Below are 10,662 nucleotides of genomic sequence, written 5' to 3'. Positions count from 1 at the left end.
GGAGGAAACACCTTCAGAATTCCTGGATAGACTAACCAAGGCCCTTCAACAGTACACAAACCTTGACCCAGAAACCCCTGATGGCCGTCATGTCTTAATGACATATTTTCTGGCCCAAAGCTACCCTGACATTAAAGCCAAGCTTAAAAAGCTTGAACAGGGCCCTGCTACTCCTCAGACCGAAATCCTCGCTGTCGCTTTCAAGATCTTTCATGGTAGAGAAGATGAAAGTGAACGCCGTAGGCAGAGGGCTGAAAATGCCAAATTCCAAATGTTGGCCCAGGCCATTCAGAGAAGGTCATCACCATGCTGTCCTAATAAGACACCCCCTGGAGCTTGCTTCAAATGTGGTAAGGAGGGACATTGGGCCAGGGATTGTCCTTCGCCGAGGACACCCTCCAACCCCTGCCCAAAATGCCATCAAAGGGGACACTGGGGGGCAGACTGCCCAACGACCCGGAAGGGAGGTTGGTCAGCTGCCCGGCAACCCCAGCCTCTCCTGGGCTTGGCAGAGGAGGATTGACGGAGCCCTGGGCCTTCCCTCCCGACTATTACCATCAAAAAGCAAGAGCCTAGGGTCACCTTCCTGGTGGATGGATGCTTCATTACCTTCCTCTTGGATACTGGTGCCGCTTTTTCGGTCTTGAGGGAGTATTGGGGTCCTACCACACCCTCAAAAACTCCTATTGTCGGGGTAGGAGGTAAACAGATTTTCCCTCGAAACCCACCCCCCCTTATCATGTTATATGCAGGGATCCCTTTTGTCCTTCACACACTCCTTTCTCGTTATGAGCCATTGCCCCATTCCCCTTCTGGGAAGGGACATACTCTCACTATTGAAAGTCACCATTCACATATCACCCCACACCTCTCCTACCTCTCATTTCCTCATGATGTTCCTAGGGGCAGATACACCTCCTTCACGCACTCTTCCACAACTATCTAAACCAGTTAACCCTGAGGTTTGGGACACAACTACACCCTCTATGGCTAAATGCAGTCCTATTCATATTGTCTTACGGGACCCTTCAAGATATATTAGTCAACCACAATATCCACTCACAACCACAGCCCTCCTAGGATTAGAATCCATCATCCAGGATTTATTACGAAAGGGGTATCTTAGGCCTACACACTCTCCTTTCAACACCCCCATTCTGGCAGTTAAGAAACCTAATGGGTCCTACAGGCTGGTTCAAGACCTTCGCCTTGTCAACTCCTCTGTGGTCCCCATCCACCCGCTAGTGCCCAACCCTTACACCCTCCTCTCTCAGATCCCTGCTACTACTACCCACTTCTCGGTCCTAGATTTAAAAGATGCATTCTTTTCTATTCCCTTGTCCTCAGAATCTCAGGATATCTTTGCTTTTACGTGGACTGACCCTCACACCCGCCATTCTCGTCAGCTTACCTGGACTGTCCTCCCACAGGGATTCAGGGATAGCCCCCATCTCTTTGGCCAAGTTCTTGCCCAGGACCTCACATCCTTTCACCCCACCTGTCCTGACTCTACTCTCCTTCAATATGTCGATGACCTTCTTCTATGTAGTCCCTCTTGGGAACACTCTCAATCCCACACCGCCCAGCTTCTCAATTTCCTAGCAGATAAGGGATATAGGGTGTCTCCCCACAAGGCCCAGGTTTCCCAGTCTTCTGTCACCTATCTTGGTTTTCGTCTTACAACTGGGAAAAAGGAAATAACACTGGATAGGAGGCAACTCCTCTCTAATCTTCCAGTGCCCCATACGAAAGCCGAAATACTATCATTCCTAGGACTAGCAGGTTATTTTAGGGCCTGGATCCCAAATTATTCTCTTCTAGCCAAACCCCTGTATGACCTAGCAAAGGGACCCCCTAGTGAATCTCTTGCCTCCTCCCCCAACTACCACTTCCGCAGGCTTCAGCAACTCCTCCTAAAGGCACCCGCCCTTCACCTTCCTGATCTTTCAAGACCATTTCATCTATATGTCCATGAAAAAGGGGGACAAGCACTTGGGGTCTTAGGTCAAAACTATGGGCCTACATTTGCACCTGTGGCATATTTGTCCAAACAACTAGACCCTACCATCCGTGGGTGGGCCCCTTGCTTAAGAGCTCTGGCTGCTGGACAAATTTTACACAAAGAAGCCTCTAAGCTGACTTTTGGGGCCCCTTTAACTATCCACTCCCCACATCACTTGAAGGATCTTTTAGCTTATAAGGGCCTTCAAACCCTTCCTCCATCCAGAGTTCTGTCGCTCCTCACTTCCTTTCTGGAAAACCCTAATATTATTTTCCTCCCCTGCTCTGCACTGAACCCTGCCTCACTGCTCCCAATGACTCCCACGTCTAACACACCAACTCATAATTGCTTGGAAACCTTAGATGATTTCTTCCCCTGTCATTCTTCCATTTCTGAGGGACCACTCACCAAGCCTGACCTTATCTGGTTCACTGATGGCAGTTCCTTTAGGCAGAACGGCACTCATTACTCTGGATATGCTGTAGTTTCAGCCACTGAGATTATAGAGGCCAAAGCTCTGCCTTCAGGAACTACCAACCAGCAGGCTGAACTTATAGCAGCCACTCATGCCTGCCTTCTAGCACAAGGCAAATCCCTCACCCTTTATACTGACTCAAAATATGTCTTCCATATCTTATTATCCCATGCTGCAATATGGAAGGAGCGAGGCCTACTTACCACCAAAGGTAATGCGATCACTAATTCGGCTCTTATAACCAATCTGATAGAGGCCTCCCACTTACCCACCCAGTTGGGAGTTGTCCATTGTAGGTCCCATCAGAAGGACGGCTCTCTCATCACTGAGGGCAATGCCAAAGCTGACCAGGCGGCACGAATAGCTGCTACCACTTCCAATTATGGCCCCCCCTGGAGGACATATAATGGCCACTTTAGACAGCTCATCTGAAGCCCCTACTTCTTCCAGTAAGAACAAGGATCTTTTCAAGTTCCTTCATACTCTATTCCATTCCAATTCTCAGTCTTTAACCCTCTTTTTACAGAGCTTCTTCTCCCTCACCCCCTCTGACAAAGCCATGCTCCAAAATATAGCCTCTAATTGTCAGATCTGTCAGCAGACCAACCCTCATACTCCTTTAAGGCCCAAACCTTTCCCTTCCCACCAAGCCCGGGGACACATTCCCGCTGCTGACTGGCAGGTAGACTTCACCAACATGCCCACAGTAAGGCGCACTAAATACCTCCTTGTCTTTGTGGACACTTTCTCTGGTTGGGTTGAGGCATTTCCCACTTCCAATAAAAAGGCTTCCACTGTAGCTTCAATCTTACTGACAGACATTATCCCCAGGTTTGGTATGCCCACTTCCTTACAATCTGACAATGGCCCTGAGTTTATTTCTAGGATCACACAAAAGGTCTCTCAAGCCCTCTCCTTCAAGTGGCATTTCCACTGTCCATATCGCCCCCAGGCTTCAGGGAAAGTGGAAAGGGTAAATCATACTCTAAAGGAAGTCCTTACCAAATTGACAATGAAATTAAACTTAGACTGGGTCAAACTCCTTCCCTTGGCTTTGCTTCGAATCAGAGCTCTCCCTAAGAAACCATCTTTACTGTCTCCCTTTGAGATAATGTATGGAAGACCTCTTATACCCCCTGGGCTGGTCGTTTCACAAGGACCTCTCACCCGAGATTTGTCTTTGCCTCTCTTGTTTCATCTCCGCTCGGAACTCTGGAAATATCAGGACTGGCTTCTTCCGGACCCAGTCTCCTCTCCAAACACTCCTCCCTTAACACCTGGGAGTCTAGTCTATTATAACACCCCAGAGGAGAAAGGGCCTCTTGCCCCAAAATGGGAAGGCCCCTATCCTGTCATTCTCTGTACCCCCACCGCCGCCAAACTCTCCTTACCAGACAACCGTCTCATTCCCTGGATTCACATTTCTAGGTTGAAGCCATATCACCAGGAGGCCCCACCTGCTGACGACAGGACCACCCCAGAGGAACTCCAAAAATCACCTCCTGAACCTCCCCTTTACTCCTGCTCTCCACACCCATCTCACCCCTTTAAGTTGCGGCTCACACGGTGTTCTCCACAGCCCAATTCCTCTTAAAGAAGCTTCTGCTTATGCACTACCAGCCTCTGATGACCGATGAACCCCCAACATCTCCAAGAGAACAGTTCACTCAGTGCTGAAGCTCACTACCAGGCACGATGGAATGCAACGGACATCAGACAGCGGGAGACAACGAGCTCGGAGAACCTCTTAATCTGCCATCCTGGATTCATGAGTCTTTATGTCCTTCTAAGCTTCCTCATGGCCCTTGGCCTCTTCTCTGTCAGTCCCCCAACATGGAACTTCTGCCAAAAATTGACCTTTGCTTTAATTTTTATCTTCATTCTGTTTTTATTCGCTCTGATCTTCTTCAGGTGCTGGTGACGCCATGTCCAGGCAACGCTTCCAGTATTTCCTAGAGTCTCTGTTACAGGACCAGTGGCTGATACCAACAATCTCCTCCATCCAGGACTGGTTCGATGCCATCGACAATTTGTGGCTTCAGGGAACTTTCACAGACTTCACCCCTACGGAAGTAGCTGTCTATAGCCGCTGGGTTTTATTTCTGGCTGCCACGATCCCCAGACCTGCCCCCCCCCCAGCATTCCTCCACTTCCCTTTCTAGGCCCCACAGCGCCCCCACACAGCAGGAAGCAGCCAGATCTGACCAACGACGTCCCACTTCCTAAGAAAACAAAAAGGGAGGAATGTTGGGAAAAGTATAAACGGCAGCCATACCCCAGAGAAAAAACCCCAACATGGCGCCTAAGCACCTTTTCTTCCTACCTTCTTCTTTTCTGCAGTGGCGCGAAAAGTTCCCGCCCGTGTGAACTCTCCCGCCAGCGCCAATTTCAAACCTCGCTGGCGGGGAACCTTAGCCCCAATGAGAACTAATTCCTGGGCTCCGGAGCTGATATCTGAAGAACTTGCCAATAAACGGGTTGCCTGCCATTTATCTAAACCCTACCATCTCCCCCTTAGTTCTATATAAGCACACTGCTTTTTGCAATAAAATTGGAATTCTCCCGGCGAAGTGTCTTTGCGTGGGGAATTCTTTCATTCCCAACACCATAAACTACTGGGAGGGTCATCTGGCATCCCAGGTATTTCCCTGTCTCATGCTGATTGGTGGCTGCTATGGGGTTGCTATGGATCCCCACCTAGCCAGACTGAGTCAGGGACACCTGGCGCAGCAGATCTCTCCTGTTATTTGTAGATAAACCACTTAGCAGGGTAGGAATGTGCCTAGGAGTGTTCTGTGGGTCTTTCCAAGGACAAAGGTTATGTCCCTTCCTTGGACAGGCTTTGCTCTGAGATAGAGGTTGGTTTTTCATTACTGCTCCCCAGCACACTCATGTTCCCTTCTCCCTTCGCTGTGTACCCTGCCTCCATTCACACTAGTCCTAATTTTGTCCCCGCCCCACTGGGGAAGGCAATCAACATAAGTAATAAGCATGTGAATGAATAATAAAAGCAAATGCATTGATGAATACTCTTTTATCCCAAAGGAATGGTGTAAGGGCTCTGGGCTCAAGAGAATGTGAATTCAAATTGCTGCAGGACTTAGTCAACTTGCTTAATCTTTTGGATCCTTGGCTTCCTCATCTGTATCATGGAAATGACCACAGTACCTACCCCACGAAGGTGGTATAAGATAGAGGGTGCAGTGACAAAATTCATGTCGACCTTCAGCACTGTGACTGGCTTGAAAGATTTTAAACATTTCTAGTATTTGTCTGACCAAAAATGCCATTGTCCAGGGTTTATATTGTTCATAATCGTGACCACGTATTGCTTCTGACCAGTACAAATCCTAGAAAAGGTCGTTTGTGGTCAGACTGATACTAGAGATGTTCTGGGGAGAGAAAGGGCCTTCCCATCACCCTAACCCATGCTAATTAGCTTATGCTAATGACAGTATCTACAGGGCCTCAATTCAAAGTCACTCTCAGTGAGACTGCTCAGGGCTAGAGAACCAGCCGCAGGAGCTGGATTGCAATTCAATCCCCTTGTTGCTCAGTGTGGAAAATAAAGCCTTTGCCAGTTCCAGAGACAACAACACATCATTCCCTTGCACATGGTTTTGACTTGCAGGGCCAAAACACAGGACTCTTTACAATGCCCTTGTTTTTCTGCAAATGTGTTTGTCAGGGGCCTTGTTTTGCAGATAATGGATTCACAAAGAGCCCTGTTCTTTTCTGGCACCTTGAAAGGAGAAAACTCCCTGAATGGAAAGAAATATCAAGTGGCTGCTTTGCATGTAGGGTGTCTCTTGCCTACATATCTTGCCACCGAGTTGGAGGCTAAGCTTCATAATTACACAGTGCCGACACACAATTACCTACAATTAGTCTAATGATATAAATGCTCTATGATTATCTGAAAGATAACCTTAAGAAACACACAAAGAGGATGAGATGGCCGTGAGGTAAACCTCAGATGAGAGGCTAGGAGGGGAATGTAAGGGCCATTTTGTGAGGTCCCTGAGCCACAGATTAGAGAGGAGACACTAGACTCCCGCTGGCTTTCCTTCCTCCCCACATAGGAACAAGTTCTTTCCACAACCTCAGTGTGCTGGTTTCCCTGAAGGTTGTGAGGGGATATGAGGTTAAGAGAATAATTCTATAAAATGGGCCCACTGTGCTGACCCCCATGTGCTTTCTTTTTCAAGAAGCAATTTGCCTTAGCCCTATCTGGCCTAAGTGGAGAGAATATGTCACATTCCTCAGCAAACTACCTATTCCCTGCAGGAGAAATGCAGGCCCAAGATATTGTTGATAGGAGGAACCCAGGAGATTTTGGTCACCAGATCCTGAAACTCTGGGAGATAAGGATAGTTCCTCCTAACCATAAAATCTGTAAGAATGTATGGTTAAGAATTCCAATCAGAACCTATCAGCATGGGCCAAGGTGACATAGAGTTACCAAGACAGTGGGACTTGAAAGTCTGAGTTCATCCTGCTGTCGGTCAAAGGTCAAGAGGGGGAAATGGGTGGGAGTCTCTGGAAACTTCTCTGGGATCCCCAATAAAAGTGGAGTGCAGGAGAGGCACATTGTTCCTCTCCTGATGATACAGCTAATTATCGGTGACGAGTCCTTCTTTCCCACATGTTGAAGTTTGAACACTAGAGAAGCAGGCCGAGGCAAGCATATGAAGCAGGGTTTATTTAGAAAGGGGTAACATAGACTTCTCCCGCGAGGGAGAAGGGGGCCATAGCTGGTAACATGGTATCCCAAGAAGCGAGGTGTTCTGCCCTTTTTATATGTCCTAGGATTCCTTTGTTCTCTTGCTTTTCCCCTTATTTTTCTTCTTCCTGCAGACGTGACTAGGTCCAGGAATGCTTGGTGGGATGGCAAAAAGGTGGGAAATAGGAGGGCTGAAGGGGGAGGGGCAGGGTGTAGAAGACCAGGACACATTAACAACCTTATAGCTCCCTGTAGGGAGGGGAAATTCCTGGGACAGGTTACCTTGGCAACAGGTTGGAGCAGGGGCAGGTTCTTGATAAGATCCCTCAGGGGACAGTCTCCAACTTCCCAGACTCACTCAAAATTGGCCTCCTTGACTGACCTGAGTTGATTTACCTATCTACACTGACTGCCTGTCTAATTCTGGCTTCACTGAAAGGACCAACTCTCTCCCTGGAGAGTGTCCCTTTCTCTTTTCCTATCCCTTCAATAAACTCATTCCTGTTACTCTGAGGGACATGTTGTTATGCTCGAATTCGGGACCCCCAAAAGATCACCAGAGACCAAGATCGATGTAAACAGCAAAGAGGTGTTTATTGCGCGCACACACAGCAACTGGTGACGCTGAGAGGCCCCGAGCCCAGGGTTTGCAGCAGTTTTATACATTCTTTGGAGAAGGCAGGGACCCCCACATACATCATAGCATCTCTTAGCAAATCATCACACACCTCGGGAAAATCAAATAACAACTCTAAAACATGATTAGCATTCACTGGCAGGAACAAGTTGGGTAGGGGTGATTGGTCAGTACAAAAGGGGTATTCATTTGAACTGATTGGTTTAAGCCAAGAGGGGTGTTCATGCTGAATTACATGGTTTCCCAACACGTTACCACCATAAACTACTGGGAGGGTCATCTGCCATCCCAGGTATTTCCCTGTCTCATGCTGATGATTGGTGGCTGCTAGGGGGTTGCTATGGATCCCCACCTAGCCAGACTGAGTCAGGGACACCTGGCGCAGCAGATCTCTCCTGTTATTTGTAGATAAACAACTCAGCAGGGTGGGAATGTGCCTACTGGTGCTCTGTGGGTCTTTCCAAGGACAAAGGCTATGTCCCTTCCTTGGACAGGCTTTGCTCTGAGGTAGAGGCTGGTTTTTCAAAGAAACCCATGAGGAAGCAGAGAGAGCCACTAAATTTGGCTCACCAGGGACAAAATATGAAGGCACACCCCAATAATCTACCTACTCCAGCTACACCCTACCTGTCTACATGTACTACCCAGCTAATCCCCACCAGAAGATTAATGCACTTCATTAATTTAAGCTTCTCATAACCCAATCATTTCACCTCTAAACTTTCTTGCATTGTCTCAGGCATAAGCTTTTAGGGGACACCTGATATCTAAACCATAATACCCCTTAACTGAACTTGGCAATTCCTCTCCCAAGTGATGAGGCTTCTTTTCCACTTTTCTAGAATTTGGTCATGTGATCTTCTTTGACCAATAGAATGTGGGCCAAAGTGACAGTATTACAGTTGCGATCTTAAATCTCAAAAGACATCACGTATTTACTCCCAGCTCTCAAGGAACTTTGAACCCCTGCACCATGAGGAAAAATATAAAAATAAAAACATGTTCCAGACACCCTGCTGGTCCTAGAAGGATAAGGAATACATACAAGCAGCAAAACTGAACTGAACCTCGAGCTAAGCCTGACCTATGGAGAAGACCAGACAGAATTTTCAGCTTAGTGTTAAGCCTGGCTCTTATCAGTACAGTCACCCAGCTGACCTCTGAGCAGAGGTGAGAAATAATACCAAGTGGTGGATGTCACTGAGATTTTTTTGCTCCTTCTGTTTCATAGCTTTTTTGTGCCAATAGTGGACTTAAGTTTCACATAAGAACTTTATTACAGGATAGGTTTCACTTAAAAAGTTGGTAAAGAGAAAAAAAAATTGGAAGCATACATTGCAAACTCAAACTACTAAAAGTTATTTTCTTTAGAAAGAAGTTTGACAAAAGGGGCAGAGGACATAGGAGAATAAAAAGGAATTGGCTTTTGTTCTATATTCTTTGACCTTCTTTAAATTTTAGCAACAAGGATTATTATCTTTGCATCTTGAAAAGAAATGCATTTTTAAAAAGACATCATTTAACACAATACAAAAAAAAGGAAGTTGGGTAAAAGATAAACATTCATCAAAGGATTTATGTTCTAGGAAATGTCATTACTTCATATACATTACCTCATTTAATTCTTATAACAACCCTGAGAGGTAACTCATACTTTCCCTGCTTTAGAGATGAGGAAAGTAGACTCAAAAAAGTTCTGATAGCTTGCCCAAAGCCAAACAACTAGTACACCAGGAAGAGAACATTTGAATTCAAGTCTGTCAATTCCCAAATGGCTATTCTTTCTTCATATTATATTGTTACCTGCTGCCACACATCAATAAATGCTCAAGGCCTCAGTTTCCTTATTGGCAAAAAGAGAAGTCTGGACCATATAATCTCTAAGTGTTCCTGATAGGAGAGGATTCCAGGAGTGAAAATTCACACCATGCAATAAGGATTCCTTAGTTTCAGAGGAGTACAATCAAATTTCCTTTAAGTATAGTGCTCCCCTAGCTCACATAAGTGCTTATTATTTCCAGATCATTAACTGTTTGACATAGAGATTTGGCTGAGAAACTTGAAGCTCAAGTGTTAGAGGGCTCTGCCAATTGAAAATCAGTCAAATGTGGATAATGGCTTCTGCTACTATAAGACAATTCTACAGGAAAATGTGATTCAATTTATAAAAATTCTGTCAAATGCAGCTTTTCAGGAATTCATCTGTTGGGTACAACAAGGTACATCTGTGCTGTATTATCCAAATAAGTTCCACCTGGCAGGCAGATGACTATAAGGCTTTAAAAGGAAAAAAAGAAAGAAAGAAAGAAAAAAAAGAGTCTTTGCAAAGTGTTTCCATCTCTGATCACTCTATTTTAACTTGTTCTAGTCTTTTGTACCCTCATTTCTAGGTACAGCAGTCATTAAATTTGGACAAGCAATAAATGATGAATTTTCATTAATAGACAGAAGTGATTGGTTATGAAAAAAGCCTCTCAAATATTCTACAGTGTGGAAAATTAGGAAGGGAGGAAATGTGAAAAAAAAAAACATGCATACACATAAATACTCTTTCTTTGTTGAAATAACCTTGCTTTTAGAGAAATTCATAAAATGGCCATGGAAACTGTAATGTGAACCTCCAGAGACTTGCACTAGGTCCTGCAAAAATTCAGGGTCCTAAGAATGCCATAGGAAAACAAGCCATTAAGAAAACGTGTAATTACCTTCTGGCATTAAGAAGATCAAGGCAGTTTATTTGAATGTCTGGGAGAGCTGGTTGAAGAATACTTTTCAGGTCTGTATGGTTTAACATACAGATTCTTATTATAGTCGGTATTCTGCCC

Source organism: Marmota monax, unplaced genomic scaffold (genome assembly GCF_021218885.2).
Source record: "Marmota monax isolate L192 unplaced genomic scaffold, Marmota_monax_Labrador192_F-V1.1 WCK01_AAM20220418_F8-fsc00135, whole genome shotgun sequence".
Taxonomy (NCBI): Eukaryota; Metazoa; Chordata; class Mammalia; order Rodentia; family Sciuridae; genus Marmota; species Marmota monax.
The sequence above is the reverse complement of the archived record's forward strand: the minus strand, read 5'-3'. Positions refer to the sequence as shown.